The sequence below is a fragment of the Lissotriton helveticus genome, chromosome 1_1 (assembly GCF_964261635.1).
Source record: "Lissotriton helveticus chromosome 1_1, aLisHel1.1, whole genome shotgun sequence".
NCBI classification, from domain to species: domain Eukaryota; kingdom Metazoa; phylum Chordata; class Amphibia; order Caudata; family Salamandridae; genus Lissotriton; species Lissotriton helveticus.
The window spans coordinates 1,021,432,446-1,021,446,344 of record NC_136057.1 but is presented as its reverse complement, the minus strand read 5'-3'; positions in this window follow the sequence as shown (position 1 = coordinate 1,021,446,344).

The window sequence follows — 13,899 nt, the reverse complement described above, 5'->3', positions numbered from 1 at the left end:
CAAATACTTGGATTTACCATCTAAAGCAGACTCTGGATGAGTTCAAATAGCCCATGTCAGGCTTTTCAATCTCGGATTTAGACCTAGTTCTCAGAGCTATAGCATCAACATTCCCTGTCACTCCTTGCTTTGATATTTCAATTTCTTCAGATGCATTCATGGATCTCTCAATGCCTCTTGCAATTTCTAGTGTGCCATCCAGATTTCGGTTTCTGCAGCATGGTATTCGCTCTTGTACTCTATTATCAAAACAGTTAACTAATCTCTCAAGTGTTAGTCAATTGGGCCTACGAGTTCACATGTGGACTCTAAGGGCCAGATGTCCGATCTCCCAAATAGAGATCCGCAAATTGCGTCGCTTTTGAGACTCGCAATTTGCGACTCGCTATTTGGCATGTACAACAGTGTCTTGGACACTGTTTGCAGTTCCCAATGGGGTTGAAAATGAGATGCTCATGAATATTAATGAGCCACTCGCATTTTGTGACCCCATTTGGAATGGCTGGCCCTCCCAGGGATGGTGGCCTGCTGGGCTCAGCAGACCACCATGTTTGAGACTGCTTTTAAATAAAGCAGCTATTTTTTTTAATGCAGCCTGTTTTCCTTAAATGAAAATGGGATGCATTCAAAAAACAAAAATTAAATGTTTTTCCTTCATTTTTTAAAGGCAGGCAGTGGTTCCTGGAGTCAAGCCACTGGAGTCAAACTATCCTTGCTGATGAGGGCTGAACGACCGAAACGGGTCATGGGAAGCTTGTTTCTAGTCCAAGGAGGACCTGGCATGGCAGTTCGGGCTGGACTATTCCTACTGGGCGCAGGGTCAATACTGATTTGCATATGTGTTGTAATTTGGCTGCAATTGGGTTAGCATTATCAGAAGCCCTCCTGTATATAGAAGCTATCTTGTCCGTTTTGTGGAATCCATTTTGTATTTCTGGCAGCCATCTTGTTTGCCATGTGCTACGACGTGCGTGCCATGTGCTCTGTCCTACCTTGCTGTTGTCTTCTCTTGGAATCTGCCTAGAGACAGGTTATATTTAGTTTTGTCTGCTTCGCACATGCTCAGTTCAGCTTGCAGCTGTCCATGCAGCTGCTGTTAGACTGTAACTGTCAGGATGTGTTCACCAGAATTAGCATCTGTTAGCTCCTCCCACTTGTTGACTGTGCATTTTCTGTATGACCTTATATGTACCTAAAACCTACCTCTTGTACTTGTACCGCCTTCTTTTGAGCCTCTGTGTGGGTATTAAAGGACAAAGCTCCTTCCATTCAGTGTGCTACTTCATACATTACCGATGAGTGTTGTGTGAATGTAGTTCCACCTCATAAGGTTTAATAAATCTTGTATTTTCTATTCCAGTTTTTGTGCCAACTTCTATCCTATTGGTCTGAGGACTCTGTGCAGAGAAGGGTGAATCCCTAGCACTGGTAGGCCTTGCTGAGGCCCACTACTACAAATTGGCACTCCAACGCGGGGCTCATCGGCAACTCGGATGCCCGAAGGACTGGCCGAAATGTTGGATTGGAATCTCGCTTTGGACGCGATCGCTGCCCGAGGAGACCCGAGTCTTGGCAACCACGGCGTTTTTCCTTTCTTTCTGATCTGACCATCCAGGTGGTGCCGGTCCTCGACTGAGATCTCTTCTGTTGATTCGCCGCGCAGTGACCATTTAGTCGATTTGAGAACTTGGCAGTTGGAACTTGTACATCATTTGATTGGTAAGAGTCGTTCTGCGGCACTTGCTGTTGGTTTTTGATGCCTTGGATTGGTAAGGTAGTTTAGTAACGCTTACTGTGGCTTTTGATTTGTATGATTGGCCAATAATTGCATCTGTGTGTATGTAATATATAAATTGCAATTTATATAGGCAGGTAATGAGGAGATTTTTCTCTGTTTTGAATTTGTTTGAACGGCGCAACGTACGAGAGTACCTTAAGCGCTACTTTGATTATAATACTGCATATTCTGCACAATTTTTGACATGCCTGTTTTTAGCACACTTCGTAGGATGTGTTGCTTTTGTAGTGGTACCAGTTTGAGACTCGATGAAGCACAACCGCCCCCCCCCCCCCCGGAGGGGACGCCTAATAGGGACATTTATATTAAGTATGGTATTTCTTCTATAATGTACAGCACGTTATGGAATAAATATACTAGCAAGGATCCTGAGTCACGTTGGCATGGGTCATTTGATTTGCAAAAGATTCAGTATGTGGAGCAATGTATGTTTAAGCGGAGGACTAGGCAAGATATGTTTGACTGTGCACGAATGTGGGAGAAAGAAGTGCGTGAACGAATGAAGCGTGAGCAAGCTTTGATTGAAAAAGAACAGTGAAAGAACATTTATGCAAAAGCATTAGAGTTGAAAAACAAGGACATAAAAGAACTGAAAGAGAGAGAGGATATGGAGCGCCATTTACAGGTAACTGGCCAATATGCTGTTAGGCAACCCCTCTATCCTAACCTTAATAAACCTCAAGATGATTTCACATTATTAGATCGTTCTCCTCCTCCGTATATTCTTCCCTCTGCCCCTCGTGAGTCAGATGAGGACTCTTCTAAAGAACAGGAGAAAGCACGGAAAACTTGTTCTATGTTGTCCACTGAGCGTTCGTCTGGGCTTAGATCTGCTGCTCGTAAGGCCCTTCGTAGTACCGCCCCTGCTTCTGAGCTTTTAGATGACATAAAAAACTGTCAGGAAAGGGAGCAAATATATTTTACCGAGGTATTTGCCGCAGAGGTTGTTGAGCGGTTTTGGGAACATTCTGATGAATTGGAACACGATGATTAGCAACTGATTGTAAGCAAATGTGTGATGGTCTTTTTGTCTTTTCTCAGGTGGCTTATACAATCAGGCGTTTGGTTAAACTGCGTGCTGATGCACTCCATTTGCGAGAGGAGAAAAAGGCAGCAGCAGCTGCACTAACATCTCAGGCCGGCATGGTACAAGCTTCTAACGGCGGAACAGATAAGACTATGATAGTTCATGCGAAACCTATGCGGGAAGCCGTGCATTTGTATGTTTTTTCCTAGTGGCGAGGGAACAGATGATGATAAAAGTTCTGCTGATGCAAAGGGTTATTTTATTTATAATTGGGTCTACACTCCTTGGAATAGAGCGAATGTTATGGCCCTTAAAACTGTGTTGCCTGATCCGCGGAAAAATCCAGCAGCTTTTTATGAGGACGTCCAGGGAGCCATTAGCTCTTGTACTATGACTTTGCCCGATATAGACATGTTCTTTGGGTTGATATTACCCCCTGACATGTGGAGAACTGTGCGTAAAGTAGATGATCGTGTGACTTTTGGGGCATTATGGAAAGAGAACAAATGGATGTAGAGCGGGAACCTGCACAGAAACCGTGTAAATTGATTTTAGATCTCCCTACAGCTATATTAGTTAAGTTAAAGATGATTATTCCCCCTAAAAAGATAGATTGGACTGTATTAGCGTTGTGTAAGCAAAAGGCAGATGAATTGGTTTCGGATTTCTTTACACGCTTTGAGGAGGCATTCCACGATTTTAGTGGCCAGTCACTGACAGATGACACGGGTAGGCATCTGTTTGTCGATAAATATGTCGCAAACCTTTTGCCAGGAATAGCTAGTCGCCTAAAGGCCAGTGAGAGTTCATGGACTACCTCTTCTCCGGCTTCTCTTTTGACTTTGGCTCAGTATTATGAACACCAGGAAATAGAAGCGAAGGGTAATGAGGATAAAAAGACTAAAGAGTTGAAAACGAAGGTTATGTTGGCTCAGGCTTATGGTCTGCCTTCTAGAGGTAATGATAGAGGTGGACGTGGATCTTATGGTTTGTCTTTTCCATCCTATACTCGTTCAAATTTGTCTGTTGACTAGTGTGCGTACTGCAAGAAATTTGGACATTGGATTTCTGATTGTCCAGTGCTGCGTGCTCAGCAGTGTCCACGTGGTCGGGGACAAATGAGAAGTCGTTCATGATATTCAGGGCCTAGAGGAAGCATGAATGATTGCGATAGGTTTGATGCTAACAGACGTGGACAGGATGGGTTTAACAATTTTGATAGATGGAACCAATATCAAATGTCTGACTATGTGCCATCTGATTTTCAAGATTCTGCTTATGCATAGGATTGCCTAGGATGGGGTAAGGGATCAGTTGAAGTTCCAGTAGATCAGAGGGGTCTCTATGTTACAGCACATGTTTTGGGTTCTACTGATCAGTTTCTGGTTGATGCAGGAGCTACTCGTAGTGCCTTATCTAAACAATTGGTTCCAAGGGCTCACCTGTATGGCTCGACCATTACATCAATAGGGTTCGATGGAATGCCTTCCCTTAGCCGTTGTCACAACCACTTGCATTCCATGTTGATACGTTTACTGCTCCATGTCCATTTTTGCTTTCTCCGAACACACCAGATAATATTGTGGGTCTTGATATTCTCAAGTATTTCAGGGCTACGATACGATGTTCTCCTGAAGGAGTACGTGTTATTTTGAATGACAACTACCCCACAATTGAGAGATCTTGTCTTGTTAAAGAGGATACTGCATTAGCTTCACTCCCTAGTACTTTGTGGGCTACTTCAGACACTGATGTAGGACAAATGGTTATTCCACCAGTGCATATTAGTGTCAAGGAGGGCGCTTTATTGCCACGCTTGCCTCAATATAAAATTTCACAGGAAGGCGAAGAAGCACTTATACGCATTGTTCATGATTTGATTGAAGTGGGGGTTGTGGAGGAAGTCCCTTACAATGTTTGCAACAGTCCTATTCTTCCCATTTTGAAAAAAGATACTGACACTAGGATTTACAGATTCATTATTGATTTGCAAGAAGTTAACAAGATTGTAGTTCCGCAATATCCTGTGGTTTCTGACATAACAACACTACTTACTTTGGTTCCTCCGACAGCAACTACATTCTCCGTGATAGACTTTAAGAACGCTTTCTTTTCGATCCCTATTCATTCTGATAGCTGATATTTGTTCGGTTTCACTTTGAATAATCGATCGTATAGATTTTGTAGAGTTCCTCAAGGCTATACTCAGAGTCCTAGTATTTACAGTCAAGCATTGAAGAGACAGCTTGATTCTTTCATTTTGCCTAAAGGAGTGGCTCTCATACAATATGTCGATGACATCTTGTTGGCAGCCGATACGCCTGAACTGTGTGAAGAGTGCACTTTGTCTTTGCTTTCTTTTCTTGCTACACACCATCATAAAGTGTCACAAAAGAAATTGCAATATTGTAGACCGAAGGTAACCTACTTAGGTCAACTTCTGTCTAAGGTGGGCCGTGCACTGACACCAGATCGCATTCAAGCAATTTTAGACACACCAGTGCCTTCCACTCAGAAAGATGTCCGTACATTCATTGGTCTGACTTCCTTTTGCAGGCAATGGATATTAAGATTTTCACACATTGTTAAACCCCTGTTAGCGCTTTTGACTAAAGACACTCCAAGGCCCCTTCCATGGACAGATGAATGTGAGAATGCTTTCCGACAGTTACAACAAGCTCTTTGTTCAGCACCAGTGTTAGGTACTCCAGATTATACGAAGCCTTTTACACTCTATGTACATGAGAAAGATGGATGCGCATTGTCAGTTTTAGTGTAGACACATGGTGATAAGCAGCTTCCCTGTGCATATTTTTTAGCAGTACTTGATCCGGTTGCCCGTGCGTTCCTGGATGCTTTCATTCAGTTGCAGCAACAGCTGTGTCCATACGTCACAGTGAAGGGATAGTTTTGTCACATAAACTGTTGCTGCTAGTATCCCATGCAGTCGATGCCCTTTTGAATCAGACTAAGACACAACACTTAACTAGTGCTCGCCTGACAGGATATGAATTGACACTGTTGGCCCCTCATATTACCCTAAAGAGATGTGCAACTTTAAACCCAGCCACTTTGTTGCCATATCCTGTGACTCAGTCTCAGTCACAGGAGCCTCATGATTGTATATTCCTTACTGAGGAACAGACAAAGGGTTGCGTTGATTTGCAAGATACGCCCCTTTCAGATGTAGATGAGGAACTGTGGGTTGATGGGTCCTGTTTGAAGTTACCAGTTGGCACGACCTCAGCTGCATATGCAATTACGACACTTGAGACAATAGTGGAGACAGCTTGCATACCTCAGAAGTCGGCTCAAGCAGCTGAGCTAATAGCTTTAACAAGAGCGTGTGAACTTAGAACTGACTTGCGTGTGAACATTTACACAGACAGCTGCTATGCTTTTGGAGTGGACCATGATTTTGGCCTGCTTTGGAAGGAAAGAGGCTGTCTTACATCCCACGGGATGCAGATAATGCATGGAGAATTAGTGCATAACCTTTTAACTGCACTGACATATCCGAAGAAGATAGCGATTGTGAAGTGTAGCGCACACAAGAAAGTAACTGACAAGATAGGACAAGGTAATGCTTTTGCTGATCGCGCAGCTCGTGAGACTGCAATGCAATGAAGCACTACTTCCTGAGCGATGGCATGATGCTAGACAGGAAGTGTTAGATGTACAGAGATCTGCTTCTGTAGCAGAACTTGAGCAATGGGCTAAAGAAGGAATATTGGACAATGAGGACATAGATAAATGGGAACTACCTGCAACCTATTTACAACCTATGGTTCAAATGGCACATGGGCTGGCTCATGTTGGAGCTCTAGCATTAACAAAATTGCTTACGCGAGTTTGGGAGCATCCTGAAATTGCCAGCACAGCTAAGAGAGTAGTACAGTCCTGTTTGATCTGTTGGCAGTATAATCCTGGTATAGGGACACGGACTCCTACAGGAGGGTTTGCTACACCGACTGCACCTTTTGAAGTTGTGCAGATGGATTACATCCAACTTGAACGCTGCAATACCTTGAAGTATGTCCTAGTGGTTGTATGTGCCTTCAGCAAATGGATAGAGGCATATCCAACAAAGGATAACACAGCTCTCACTACAGCTAAGATGCTTCTAAAGGAGTTTTTCCCTAGATATGGTGTTTGCAAACTTTTGTGGAGTGACAAGGATCTAATTTTATTGGGCAAGTTGTTGAGTATGTTCTGAAAGGATTAGGAATCAAACAGAAATTCCATGCAGTCTTCCACCCACAGTCAGCAGGATTAGTGGAGAGGTACAACGCTACTTTGAAATCGAAGTTAGAGAAAATACTGGCTTCCACGTTTCTGAAATGTCCTGATGCACTACCTTTGGCATTGTTGTCCTTAAGATCGGTGCCACATACACGATCTGGGCTCACACCTTATGAGGTGGTATTTGGTAGACCAATGAACATTTGGGGAGTTCCTAAGCCACGCCCCATACATGATGTTCCAAGTGTTCTGATGAATGATTATTTGGGTACTCATACAAAGCTCCCTCAGTAGAGAGAGCACCTCTGTGCACAACCGGAAGACCAAAGGTCTGATTCCATATAAACTGAATGTAAAAATGTTGATTCCGTGTAAAGTATTAATCAGCTGTCACATTTTATTCATGTATAGCAGATGAGGGTCCATGTGTTTATCCACAAAATTAAATTCATCCCAAAGGCAGATGAGTTCCAATCATCATATAATTACGCATCCCATTATGCATCCCAATGCATTTCGGGTCAAGCCCTTCTTCAGGGGAATGCTCTGAGGAAACAATCCAAATAAAAGCAATTCAATCTGATGTTCTGATAAATAATAGTCAATAACATGCACCACAAAAAATCCATCATGATATGTGTTCATGCAAACAACTTAAATGAACCGAAGGGTGAGAGACAGTGCCCCCGTAATAGATACTCATAAAAAGCATAATTGAAAAACGTGCTAGTGACGATACAAAAGAACATAACGGTGACATGACAATTGTCCTGAGTTCAAAGAGAAAGAGTGAAAGTGCTCGAAGTAGCCCGCTATAGTAATGCTCAGATTCCATTCGAAAATACATGTTAAAAGCCAATGCTCCGTGTGCGCTGAAACACCCTCGTGATATTAAATCTGTGAAAACCCAAGTTAACGTGACTATGCGTTGGTCCGAGTGCCGGTACTTACATAGTGTGGATGATAGAATGGCTCTACAAAGAGTCGCCAAGACGGTTAGGAGTCCAAGAGGTGAAGGTGAAAGTGTTCAATAAACCAAAGTACGCCGGAACCGGATCCGGGAAAAAAAAAAAGGACTATCACCATGTGCTGAAGAAACGATTGACAACCACAGTGGGGGCCATCTTGGAATGGCAAAAAAAGTACAAAAAGTCAAGAATATGTATGACATGCATGAACAGTAGGTGCAAAAAAGATGAACAAACAAACATATAAAAGGAATGCAGGTACAGGGCTAAATAGTGAAGTAAGACATGTTTACAGGTAACACAAAAATTCCATACGGTCATTAAGACCATTCGGTGCCATGGTGGACATAAGGCGGATCCAAAAGTTTTCTCTTTTCAACAGAGTGTTCTTGTTATTGCAGGTTATCTTGACTTGTTCAAGTATTTGAAACTTCAATTGAGCCACACTGTGTCTGTGTTCAATGAAGTGAGTGGCCACACTAGATTTCAAATTTTGTGTGCGTATATTGCTTTTATGTTCTAAGATCCGTGCACGAATCTTTCTCTCCGTGTGTCCAATATAGCACTTGCCGCAAGGACATTTAAGCATGTAGATGACATTGCTGCTGTTACATGTGGCGTTCACTTTCAATTTTATGGTATGTCCTTTCATAGGGTGAGTCGTTTTGTTGCCAGGGATACAGTTCCCACAGTTGCTGCAGTTGTAACAGGGCTTTAAGCCATTGTAAATCAAAGGAGTGATAGTAGACGTTGGGTGACTCAATAACTCCTTAACGTTGCGACCTCTGGTGAATGCAAACATGGGAGGTTGGTTAAATAGACCATTGAAGTCGGGTTCCATAGCTAGGATGGGCCAGTGTTTCCGAATGATGTGTTGAAACTGATTCGACAATTTAGAGTGTTTAGAAACTACCACCATTCTGTCAGAGGTTTTTTTTGGTTTAGATTTCAATAGTTGTGCTCTCACACATTTATCAGTTCGCTCCATGGCTAGATCCAAGATGGGTGTAGGATACCCCCGTGCTTTCAGTCTCTCCATGGTGTTTCTGAGGGCCTGTTTGCATTCCTGTTCTTTGGACACTATGCGTTTCACTCTTAAAAACTGGGCGTAAGGTAAGTTGTTCTTAAGGCTAAGTCGAAGAAAACTGCTATAGTGTAGTATAGAGTTCCTGTCTGTGGGTTTCCGATAAATCGTCGTGGACCAATCAGTGATGTCTCGATGTAATTCAACGTCCAGGTAATGGACGCATTTCTCACTGTATTCCCAGGTGAACTGGATACGTTCATTGATGTTATTCCAAGATTCAAGAAAGTTGATGAGGGTTTCAGTAGAACCTGCCCACAGCAGAAAGACGTCATCAATGTACCGAAGGTACAGTTTTCCATGTAGCAGCCAATCATTTTGGCAAAGAATGTGAGACTCTTCAAATACTTGCATGTATATGTTAGCGTAGCAAGGAGCTGCCGAATTTCCCATGGCAGTCCTGTTCAATTGGAGTATCCATTTGTCTTGTGTCGTGAAGTAGCTATGATATAAAGTATACATAGTCAGTTGCATCAGAAAAACTTTCAAGTCTGGGTCCAAGTCTGATGTGATCAGAGTTTGTTCGATAGCTTCCATATCTCCATCATGGGGGATGGAGGTATAAAGTGAACATACGTCCACCGTACACATAATCAACTCAGTGTTTTTAAGATTGTTCATGATTGGTTCCAGTTTGACTAGAAAATCTGTAGTGTCACGCACATGTGACTGAGATTTTAAAACAAACGGTTGTAAATACCTATCCAGGAATTTACCAGTGTTCTCGTGTATGCTTCCTCTGGTGGACACAATAGGTCGGAATGGGGGTTGGGTCGGATGTTTATGCATCTTTGGAAGCATATACATAGCAGGAGGTTTAGGGTTAATGGGAGTGAGATATCTTCTCGTCCTGTCGTCGATGGTGCCGTTATCAAAGGCTGTATTGATGATTTCAATCAGTTTTTTTGAGAACTCTAAGGTAGGGTCTCCCGGTAAGAAGTCATAGATATTAGAATCGTTGATGTGAGCCTCAATGTTTTGTTGGTAAAAGGTGGTGTCCATAACCACCAATGCTCCACCTTTATCGGCATTCATACAGGTGATCATTGGATTATCAGCAAGTTTCTTAAGAATGTCCCTCTCTTTTTTAGTCCAGTTGCCATGTTTCACATTGGATTGGAAAGGTAAATGTGCTATTTCTTGTCTAACTAAGTTCTCAAAGGAATCGATAATCTTGTGGCTCTGGGGAGCCAGGAAGGTACTGTGTGGTCGGAGACCTCTCAGCATATCGTCTTCAAGCTTTGGCGTTTGACAGATATTCTCGAAGTAATGTCTCAAACGGATGTTCCGTCCCAGTTTAAAAACACTGACTTCCAGTTCCAAGGAGTTAGACCGGGTGGTGGGCACAAAGGATTGACCTTTTTGTAGAGTTTTAATTTCCTGGGTCGACAATGTGATAGAAGAAATATTGATAACCAGATTGTCGTCCGGTTTCATTTCCGTCGGTTGTTCCTCTTCGGTTTTGCTACTGTTTGATTTTTTCCGATTACCTCGGCGGGTTTTCCCCCCCCGGGGTCTTTTTGTTGTTGGCCTGGTTCTAAAAAATGAACCGCAGATTCAGTGGAGGTGCTTGGTGTTTGAGGATCAACATCTGGTGTCTCACGAGTAGGTCGATGTCTGTTTTCATCCTCAGAAGATGAAGTCTCATTGCCTGAGAACGGATTATAGACTTTGTTAGGGCGTCGGCGGGCGTACACCTCTGCCCAGGTGTACACCTCGCCGAGCTTGTAATCTATAGTGTCTCTTTTAAACTTCCGAAGCTTTCTCTCTTGTGTCTCCCTAGTGTGTTTTTCAATTTGAGACTGTAGATCTTCCAGCATTTTGGTGAATTCCTCGATTGGCATGGCTTCGTCCAGCTCCTTCTTTACGCTAGTGATTTCTTGTGCTAATTCTTCTAAGGTCTTAGATAACTCCTCGACGATCAAAAGGATCAAGTCGAGGGAGCATTTGTTGAGGATAGAATACCAACGCTCAACAAATTTGACATTGTTCTTACATAGTAGTGGTTTCAGCGGGACTCTCAAGCCCTGAGGGATCCTTTGTGCCCGATGGTACCGAATTAAGGTGCTTGCGTGTAGTTTTTGGTTAGATTGTTTCCTTAGCAAATACAGTAATTGTCTAATGTTACTCTCCGCACTACGAGTGTTGCCCGTGGAAGAGATATCATCTTGGATGAGACCATAAATCTTATCTGCATCTGCTGTTGTAAAGGCAAATGTACTCGCCTTCAAATCGGTCATGCCAGAGACCGCGTCGAAATTCATAATCAAAGCGTGCTGAGAACCAAAGGCAGAAGTCAGTGAGAACAAACAAAAAACGGGAACTCGCACAGCTGAAGGTAGATCAGGTAGTGTCTTTTGCACAGTGAGTGTGCAGCAAGAGGAAACACTGTCTGCTCCGGCAGTGTGGAAACCAAGGTACTCATACAAAGCTCCCTCAGTAGAGAGAGCACCTCTGTGCACAACCGGAAGACCAAAGGTCTGATTCCATATAAACTGAATGTAAAAATGTTGATTCCGTGTAAAGTGTTAATCAGCTGTCACATTTTATTCATGTATAGCAGATGAGGGTCCATGTGTTTATCCACAAAATTAAATTCATCCCAAAGGCAGATGAGTTCCAATCATCATATAATTACGCATCCCATTATGCATCCCAATGCATTTCGGGTCAAGCCCTTCTTCAGGGGAATGCTCTGAGGAAACAATCCAAATAAAAGCAATTCAATCTGATGTTCTGATAAATAATAGTCAATAACATGCACCACAAAAAATCCATCATGATATGTGTTCATGCAAACAACTTAAATGAACCGAAGGGTGAGAGACAGTGCCCCCGTAATAGATACTCATAAAAAGCATAATTGAAAAACGTGCTAGTGACGATACAAAAGAACATAACGGTGACATGACAATTGTCCTGAGTTCAAAGAGAAAGAGTGAAAGTGCTCGAAGTAGCCCGCTATAGTAATGCTCAGATTCCATTCGAAAATACATGTTAAAAGCCAATGCTCCGTGTGCGCTGAAACACCCTCGTGATATTAAATCTGTGAAAACCCAAGTTAACGTGACTATGCGTTGGTCCGAGTGCCGGTACTTACATAGTGTGGATGATAGAATGGCTCTACAAAGAGTCGCCAAGACGGTTAGGAGTCCAAGAGGTGAAGGTGAAAGTGTTCAATAAACCAAAAGTACGCCGGAACCATCTTGGATCTAGCCATGGAGCGAACTGATAAATGTGTGAGAGCACAACTATTCAAATCTAAACCAAAAAAAACCTCTGACAGAATGGTGGTAGTTTCTAAACACTCTAAATTGTCGAATCAGTTTCAACACATCATTCGGAAACACTGGCCCATCCTAGCTATGGAACCCGACTTCAATGGTCTATTTAACCAACCTCCCATGTTTGCATTCACCAGAGGTCGCAACGTTAAGGAGTTATTGAGTCACCCAACGTCTACTATCACTCCTTTGATTTACAATGGCTTAAAGCCCTGTTACAACTGCAGCAACTGTGGGAACTGTATCCCTGGCAACAAAACGACTCACCCTATGAAAGGACATACCATAAAATTGAAAGTGAACGCCACATGTAACAGCAGCAATGTCATCTACATGCTTAAATGTCCTTGCGGCAAGTGCTATATTGGACACACGGAGAGAAAGATTCGTGCACGGATCTTAGAACATAAAAGCAATATACGCACACAAAATTTGAAATCTAGTGTGGCCACTCACTTCATTGAACACAGACACAGTGTGGCTCAATTGAAGTTTCAAATACTTGAACAAGTCAAGATAACCTGCAATAACAAGAACACTCTGTTGAAAAGAGAAAACTTTTGGATCCGCCTTATGTCCACCATGGCACCGAATGGTCTTAATGACCGTATGGAATTTTTGTGTTACCTGTAAACATGTCTTACTTCACTGTTTAGCCCTGTACCTGCATTCCTTTTATATGTTTGTTTGTTCATCTTTTTTGCACCTACTGTTCATGCATGTCATACATATTCTTGACTTTTTGTACTTTTTTTGCCATTCCAAGATGGCCCCCACTGTGGTTGTCAATCGTTTCTTCAGCACATGGTGATAGTCCTTTGTTTATTTCCCGGATCCGGTTCCGGCGTACTTTTGGTTTATTGAACACTTTCACCTTCACCTCTTGGACTCCTAACCGTCTTGGCGACTCTTTGTAGAGCCATTCTATCATCCACACTATGTAAGTACCGGCACTCGGACCAACGCATAGTCACGTTAACTTGGGTTTTCACAGATTTAATATCACGAGGGTGTTTCAGCGCACACGGAGCATTGGCTTTTAACATGTATTTTCGAATGGAATCTGAGCATTACTATAGCGGGCTACTTCGAGCACTTTCACTCTTTCTCTTTGAACTCAGGACAATTGTCATGTCACCGTTATGTTCTTTTGTATCGTCACTAGCACGTTTTTCAATTATGCTTTTTATGAGTATCTATTACGGGGGCACTGTCTCTCACCCTTCGGTTCATTTAAGTTGTTTGCATGAACACATATCATGATGGATTTTTTGTGGTGCATGTTATTGACTATTATTTATCAGAACATCAGATTGAATTGCTTTTATTTGGATTGTTTCCTCAGAGCATTCCCCTGAAGAAGGGCTTGACCCGAAATGCATTGGGATGCATAATGGGATGCGTAATTATATGATGATTGGAACTCATCTGCCTTTGGGATGAATTTAATTTTGTGGATAAACACATGGACCCTCATCTGCTATACATGAATAAAA